Source organism: Melospiza melodia, chromosome 25 (genome assembly GCF_035770615.1).
Source record: "Melospiza melodia melodia isolate bMelMel2 chromosome 25, bMelMel2.pri, whole genome shotgun sequence".
NCBI classification, from domain to species: Eukaryota; Metazoa; Chordata; class Aves; order Passeriformes; family Passerellidae; genus Melospiza; species Melospiza melodia.
This window is the reverse complement of record NC_086218.1, coordinates 2,802,276-2,810,799: the sequence shown is the minus strand read 5'-3', so window position 1 is coordinate 2,810,799 and position 8,524 is coordinate 2,802,276. Positions and strand designations below refer to the sequence as shown.

The 8,524-nt window shown below is 47.7% G+C and overlaps 1 long non-coding RNA gene across 1 annotated transcript; it reads left to right on the top strand.

The window, feature by feature from the left end:
* The first annotated feature begins 6,783 nt into the window (after positions 1-6,783).
* On the top strand, positions 6,784-7,528 carry LOC134429136 (uncharacterized). The gene is made up of 3 exons (XR_010030527.1): positions 6,784-6,837; positions 7,139-7,214; positions 7,401-7,528. It is a non-coding gene; the product is annotated as an uncharacterized LOC134429136 (long non-coding RNA).
* The last annotated feature ends 996 nt before the right edge of the window (positions 7,529-8,524 follow it).

The window sequence follows — 8,524 nt, the reverse complement described above, 5'->3', positions numbered from 1 at the left end:
CCAAATGCCTCGCTTCAGTACCATCCAAAATCGTAACCTCCCCTGCAGCATCCCAAAGGTGGACTAACCAACTAATTATAGATTCGTCAGGTTGTCATCTGTAATCCTTTCTTAGGCCTCTGAGGTCCTTCAGAGAAAAGGAGTCAATATTAGCTCCAGATTCTGTGCCCCTTGATGTGGCCTCTGATTTTGGTGAGGGTCCTTCTCCTGCATCATCATCATCATCCTCCACCTTTCGATCGGTCTTGCCTTTACACTTTCCACCTCTTGTATTAGCTGCAACAGCCATGGGTTGAGGCCTATTGTCTGATTCAGCTGCTAGCCTGGAGCCTGGGATGTTAGCTGCAGCCTGGGTCACTGGGATAGTAACTAACTTACCTCCCTGTTCCCTTTCTGCTATCTGCTGCTCCACAGTATCTAGCAGAGTACGGTAAACAAACGCCAAGGCCCAGCTCACTGCAGTAACCCTTTCCTCCTTAGTATTACCATGGCACTTCTTCCTCAAATACTTTGCCACCTCGACTGGATCCTGAATTTGATCAGATGGAAAGTCCCAGTCTATAGGATCGGAAAATTCCTTTAAAGTCTGGCCCATATCCTCCCATTTCCCACTCCAGTCAAGATTTTTCCTGCTTTGTTTTACTCCTAAGACAGGAGTGTCTCTAACCCCTCTAGAAATCTCAGTCTTCATTTTATACACACTCCAGACAGTATAGAAAAGACTTAATAAATTAAATGCCAGAAAGAAGGTTTCTTTCAAACTCAGGGGAAATTCAGTATTTTCTAATAGAGATGTCAACAATTTGGAGGAGAAGAAGGAAGACAAAGGCTGAAAAGCCCCTTCCCCTTCTTCTCCCCAAACAAACTGAGTACACAGCCAGAACAACAATCCATACGTTCCTGAAACAAAGTCCAGCATTTTTATCCGACACATCATCACACATAAGACCAGCACAATGGCTATTCTGGTTAGTGCCCCCCGCTTACAAAAGCTACTTATTAGGGACAACATCAGAGCTATTTTTGGGTAAGGAAATAACCCCAGGAACCACAAAGGTATTAAAACTTCAAAAACCCCTAGGGACCAGAAATACCGGCAAGCTTCCACTCCAAATGACATTATGAATCACCAATATGCCCACAAAATAGCCAAAACCAAAATATTATTGTTATAGGTTTTTTTTTCCACTGTTTTTTGGCCTCCGTTTCCCGGCCAATGCACCAAAAAATATATTGTCCTGATTTAGGACAAATTATGGGAAATCTCCAAAAGGGACCCCCCAAAACAAAACAAACTTCCAACCACCCCTCCCCCAACACCAGGTTCGGGAAGGAATTTCTTGGAGGAGCAAAGTGGAAAACAAAACCTATTTATTTACAAGTAACAAAAGAACACTCCCCAACACAAGAAAAGAAAAAAAACAGACTGTGTTGTGAGGGTGCCAGGCTTCTCTTGCAAGCTCCAGGTGTCCTGGATGTCTCAGGTCAGGTCCGGAGCCGGTCCAGTATCTTCAGGGGAGGGTAAGAAAGAGGGAACAAAAGAAAAGGAAAAAAAACAGCGCAAAAAGCAGAAAGCAAGCAAGCAAAGCGGCTAGCCAAGCCAAGCAGCCAAAAGCCAAAAGCAAAAAAAGGCCTGGTCAAACACTCCCCCCCCTCTCTTCCCCGCCCCGCCGCAGCAAGACAGCCGGGGGGGGGGAAGAGAGAAAAGGCACAGCTGCCAGACACAACACACGATATTGGGGTAAAGGCTGTCAACCCACGACAATAAGGCATTCCAAAAGGACTCAGCATTCCTTTAGCTCAAGGTTTAGTTTGAATTTGCAATATTGCTAGTGGAAGAGCTTGGGCTAGGGTAGATTAACTTCTTGCCCCAGTCTTATTCATTCTCTCCATCTGGCCGCTTGATTGGGGGTGGTATGGGGTGTGAAGTTTCTAATCTGTGCCCAGATGGCTACTAATCTGTTGCACTATTTTGGAAATGAAATGTGATTCTTTATCTGAGGATATCGTGGCTGGAACTCTGAAGCGTGGTATTATTCCTTATAAAAATAATCTGTTCACCTCTTGAGCTTTGACAGTTCTGGTGGGGAATGTTTCTGGCCACCCTGAAAATGTACCTATCAATACCAGTAAATACTGATACCCCCCTTTCCTTGGGAGTTCTGAAAAGTTAATTTGCCACTGCTGTACGGGCCCATGGCCTCTCTCAGTCTGACCGAGTTTTGGCCGGGGGCGTATTTTGGGGTTAGTCTGGAGGCAAGGATCTCATTGTCGGCTTACCTGAGTGATAGTGGCATATAAATTCCTGACAACGATACAACGATTCTTTCAATCAGATGTGTGTTCTAGAAAGCCTGTGGAAATTACTACTTCAAAGTCAACACTTCATTTCAATGCACTCTGTATCACTCGCAGCCTTGGTCATTTTGAAAAAGGAGCCACACTCTATAAAAACATGCCTAAGTAGTTAAGTAGTTAAGTAGTTAGGCCCTAGTGTGTTTTCTAGTGCCCTACTTTTACTAGTAACCACGAAAATGGGAAGGGATTGCTAACTCTCTTTCAATAGTAGCCCACCCCTTGCAGTTGTACATCTCCTTTGATTAGTATTATTGTATTATGGCTTACCTTCGAGGAAAATCTGTACCTCACCCTTTGCTGCTTTCTTTGCCTCTCCATCCGCCAGCTCATTTCTTTCCTCCAATTTTAAGCTCACTCTCTGGTGTGCCTTAATATGCTTTTTCAGGTAGCTGAACTGCTTCCAGCAGCTGGATTGTCTCTTCTTTCCCTGTGAGGTCAGCAGTCTCCTCTCCTTCCAGATGGCTCCATGTGCATGTAGACTCCGAATGCATACCTTGAGTCTGTGTAGATGGTTATTATCCTCCCTTTTGCCTTTTCCAGGGCACGGATCAGGGCAATTATCTCAGCCTTCTGCGCAGAGGTACCTGTTGGTAAGGGTCCAGACTCGATTACCTCTCTGCAGGTACTCACTGTGAACTTTGCAGTGTCGCTTTCCTGTCAGTGAACCAGGTCTCTGCATCATCCGCAGGAGTGTCCCTTAAGTCTGGGCGGCTGGAGTAGGTAGCTTCAGTAGTCTCTAGGCAATCGTGGTGTACTGCTTCTCCTTGATTCTACTGAGGAAAGAAGCTGGGTTGACAGTATTAGTCACCACTATCTCTACATCGTCTTGCTCTACCATGATGGCCTGGCATTTCAGAAACCTCTGTGGTGAGAGCCAGTGGCCACCCTTTACTTCCAGTGCTGCAGACACTGTGTGGGACACTAGCGCAGTCATTTTTGTCCCAGGGTAAACTTGCATGCCTCTTGAATATTCAGCACGACTGCTGCTACAGCTCTGAGGCAACCTGGCCATCCTTTGGCTGTTGCATCTAGTTGCTTAGAGAAGTAAGCAACTGCCCTTCAGTATGGGCCCAAGTCCTGAGCCAATATTCACTGGGCAATTCCTTGCGTGGAAAAATAGAAAGAATGGTTTACTTATATCTGGAAGTTTCAAAGCTGGAGCCGACATGAGGGCACTCTCTCTAGCTGGCGAAAGGCCCGTGTGGTGTCTTTTGTCCATTGGCAATAAGAGCATAGAGGGGTCTGGCGAACAGTCCATAATTATTGTCTGGGGTTTCGGGGTTTGGCATAGGGCTTCCCTGCCTTAAAGTCTGCTGCTCAGCACTCACTTCTTACCCCAGGTAGATTACCTTCTGTTTCACTACCTGTGCCTTTTCTTTGAGACTCTGCATCCTTGGAGTTCTAGGAAATTCAAAAGGCTTACCGTCCAGGCTTCTCTTGCTTCCTTCGTCCGAGTGGCTACTAGAAGATCGTCCACGTACTGCAACAGCCTCCTTTCCTCTTGTGGAGCTTCCCAGGACTCTGGATCTTTGCAAGCTGTTCTCCAATCGGAGTGGGGAATCTTGAAGCCTTCAGGCACATGGACTATGTGAGCTTGTGTTTGCAAAAATTTTCTGGCTGGATTCGTGGATAGGGAGGCAAAAGAAGGCATCTCTTAGGCCTAAAACAGTGAACCAGGTTAGCTCAGGTGTTAAACAAGTCAATAAGGCATATGGATTTGCTACCACAGGGTATAAATTCTGTGTTATCTTATTGACAGCCCTTAGTCCAGTACTATCAATTATTGGGCTGATTCCTTCCTTATCTTCCTTTTGAGGGTACTACTCAGCTCTCACTAGTTGTGTTCTTTCCTTAAGCTTGATGCTCATGGGGGAGCATCTTTTAGTCTCCTTGGTACAGCAGAGGCCCATACCCTTGAAAACATTTATTTACTTATTCTAATATCTCCTTACTAATGTCTTTCTTAATTTCAGTGTCTGTTAATATTAAGCCTACCATCTTTATATCATTTGCCTCCAGAGTAACCTTTCTCATTTGAGAATGTTTAGCAAATTGAGCGAATTGTACAAAAGCTTTTAGCTACACATAGTACACATATTGCTTTAAAGGTTTGCACAAGTATGCCTTCTCAGACTGGCCAGTTGTTCAGTTGTTCCCCACACTGCAACATAAACATTCTCCACAGGTACTAAAGCTTTATTTAAAACTGAATATATGGCCCTTGTGTCAACAAAAATTCTTCCCTTTTGGGGAGGTCATCTTTACCCTTCCTCCCTTACCTTGGGAGGAGCCTTTAGCAAATCATATGTACTCATTTTGTGAACTGTGATTGCTTTGCATTTCAGCATGATAATCCTTGCCTGATTTCATACGTTGCTATCTTATGCTGCATGCTGAACAACATGTTTGATTTGCTTTCTCTTTGCCTTGTTTTCCTTTTTCAAGGGCCAAGACCAGAGGGCGGTCTGATCTTACAGTCTCTTTGCCATTCTGGGTGATTTCTTAAAACACAAAGACATTTCAGCATACAAAACTCTATCCCATTTATCCTCCTATTTTAAAACAGTACTAACAGCAATGAAGTATTATAAATATTTTTATTTTTTGAGCTGCTCCTACTGGCAGCCTTCTCCCAGTGAGCCCCTCCCAAAAGGGGCTAATTTAGGAACCTCTTTGCTCTGGTCAGATCTCATTATTTATTTTTCCTTGCCCTATCTCGCTTCCACTCAAACCTTTTTACAGACCTCCACAGTAGTTTCTCAACTTTCCTCCTATACACACAGCTCCAGGTGGCAGGTATCAGATGTGGTTCCCACACACAAGTTCTAAGACCTTAGGTTCTGAATCCGCTTGACCAGAAACCTCTAATTTACATGTGCCCTGACAGTTATTAGAACAGCAAAACCAGTGTTTCTCATAAACACCGCACTGCAATAATAACTGCACATCCAGCTTTCACTCACAGGCCATTCCCGTGTTCCCTAGGGAGACGGGGCAGCCAGAGCTGTCCCTGTGCCCAGGGGACAGCCACTGTCACCTCACACAGCATGCTAATCAAAAACGTGACATAGACACTATATTCTGATCAAACAAAATATCAGTCTTTTCTAGTTCTCTTCTTGCACAATCTAATTAAGCACTGTGTCTACTTACACTTGTTTTACTGCTTTGCAAAAAGGCTGTGCTAGTCACAGCCGAAACTCTGATATGTCCACAGACACAAACACTCGCACCCGCACCCCCCCCTTTATCTCAAATTCGCTAGAGCCAAGGCTTGAATTGCTGTGAGGGGGGGAATTCTTGGAATTCCTTTAACTCTATCATAATTAAGCGTAAATCACCGTACTATAGTTCTCCTATGTAAAATGCCACTCTTGTTGCAACAAAATCTTAAAATCTCCACAAACACTACTATACAATCTGAGAATCAAATTACCACAATGCAGCGGAAGAAAATCACCACACAAAACCACTGGGAAAGGGCATATCTCTCAAAGTGCTCGCTTTTCTCAACACAACATAGCATACCATAATTCAGCATTTACTCACATCAATTTTCTTGGACACAATCAAAATAACAGCATACAGTCTAGAGATCAAAATCAAACATCCAAGGCAAAGGAACTCTCTGAGCTCATACTCATACTCACGGTTAAAATGTACCAGATCTACACAAATCACTACATTTAAACACGATAAATACCATCACTGACATTCTTCCACTCGCTTCTCTGCGGGGCACTTCTGTCCCTGCCCCTACTGCCTGCTGCAGCCGGTGCCTCAGGCCTCACTCGACTGCTTCAAACACGGGTAGTACTGACCCCCCCTGCACTGTAGATTTGTTCTCTTTTATACACCATACACTTATACACTTGCACGATTAGAAACACAGTGCACCGACCACACAACGCACACATTAACCATACAGCAACACAGTGTCCGGACATCACACACACATACAAACAAAGCACACACGGGCTCAACAGTTCTGCTCTATCAGAACTATGAACCTCCAACACACATACACGGGTTCACCTGGCTCACCCCTAGAGCCTCTAGCAGTTCTGCTCTATCAGAACTATGAACCCCCAACACGCATACACGGGTTCACCCGGCTCACCCCCAGAGCCACTAGCGGTCTGCTCTATCAGAACGATGAACCCCATCTCTAATACAGCTGCTCCATCAGCTATACCCAGACATCTCTGGGTGGTTTACTTCCTTGCTCTCCTTTCCCTCCCCCGGGGGCCCCTCAGTACATACCGTATCTTCCTCCGCAGGCCAGCAGGTCCTTGTCTGTCCTCGCAGGTGGCAAGTTGAGACGAGCGGAGCCCCACCAGGAAAAAATCCTAGGGCACGCCTTGGAGGTCCGTCTATCCCCCCTGCCCCTGCGGGGACAGAGAACTCCCATCTGGCTCGCCATAATGTTTTGCGGAGAAAAGAAGAAACCTCACAACTTCGTAAAAGTTGTAAAGCCCGGTATGCTTTTATTACGACATGTGCCGGACGCAAGTCCCCCAACAAGGCATGGGTACCTCTGAAGACCTCGGGTCTTCTTTTATCCCCCTTCCAAATGCATATGCATACACTTTCACAATAAGTTCATACATATTCATTCCGTGTGACATTTAGCACCAGTTCTTCTTTATCAAAGGAATTTCTAAGTCGGGGGCAGATTGACCTTGTGGTCTTTTCTGTTTTTCTTACTCTGTCTCCTTGCTGTCTGGGCATGCGAGTTCTTCCTTCAGCTTTGGCCTCACAGAATTTTCACCTCTCTTAGACACTTCACCTAATTCAGAATGGATCTTTACTCTGTCTCACCATGAGGAGGAAGATGGCCCGGGAGCCCCAGGCAGGTGAGGAGGAAGTCAGCGCCCCTTTCCCTCTCTCTCCCGCTCCATCTCCCAGCCCAGCACAGCCCCGGGCTGCAGGACAATCCCACTGCCAAAGCTGTCCTGCTGGGGACGCACTGGGGGGATCTCCTTATCCTTCCCTGTGGCACGGTGGCAAATCCCATCCTCTCCTTGTCCTTCCTCCACCAGGGAAGGAGCTGAGCATGGAGACCAGGGAGGACAAATGCCCACAGCAGAACGTCGTGGAAGAGGCTGTTTTGAGTGTCTCCACAGCACAGGAATCCAATGGGGAGGAAAAGCCCCAGAGATCCCCACCCCTAAACCCCCTTCACCCCCCACCCCCATCCACCCAGGCATGTCCCCAGCTGTGTTCCTAACTGTCCCCCCCATGCCACATGGACTCAGTGCTCGCTATCCTGGATGCCCATGAGTCCCCAGCCCAGGACTGTGGATCCCCTTTTCCAGGATTTCCAGAGCTGGCCTGGCTTCCAGGGGACACCAGTGGCACTGGGGCTCAGTTTGGGTGGCCTGGTGGGGTTGTTGGGACGGGGTTTGGGGTCATCTTGACACTGACTGAGGGTCTTGTCCACTCTGCAGTGAGGAGTGGCCCTGGCCGGAGAGTATGGGATGGATGGGGGCAGAAGAGGTTGGACCCTGGTCCAGATGGACATGGGACAATGGATCCCAGCTGGACACTGGTCTGAACAGCCCCTGGCCCTGCAGCCCCCCAGCCTGGCCAGCCCCCACCCCAGATGACCACCAGCCTGGCCATACCCTGGCGCACTGTCCCACCAGCCCATCCCAGTAGCCCCCAACCCAAAATCCCCCAAAATAAACCCAATTCCAGAACATCAGCTCTGCATGGTCCCTGCAGAGCAAGAGGGAAACTGAGGCAAGGTCTGGAGAGGTGACTTTGTGGTGACAACAGGGGATTTGGAGCCCACCCTGGAGACCCCAAAATGAGCACCCACCCCCAAAATTGTCACCACAGCATCCCAGTCCCCCCAGCTGTCACATAATGGGGACTCCGGGAGCCCACTGTGACCCTACAGTCCCTTTGAGAGGTGACCCACAGTGTCCCCTCAGTGTCACTGGTGTGTCCCCAGTGTGAGCAGTGGCATCACCTCCATAGGTGCCACCTCAGGGATGGCACAGAGAAGGGTGCTGCAGTGCCACCAAGGCCCCCACGCTGAGAGAGTCACAAAGGGGGGGTTGGCAGGGGGGAGGGGAAGCATGGCAGGAGTGCCACGGAAATGCCCCCGGTTTGCCTGTGCCCGGGATGGGGGGGTGGCAGAGCTCCGGTCACGCTGTCT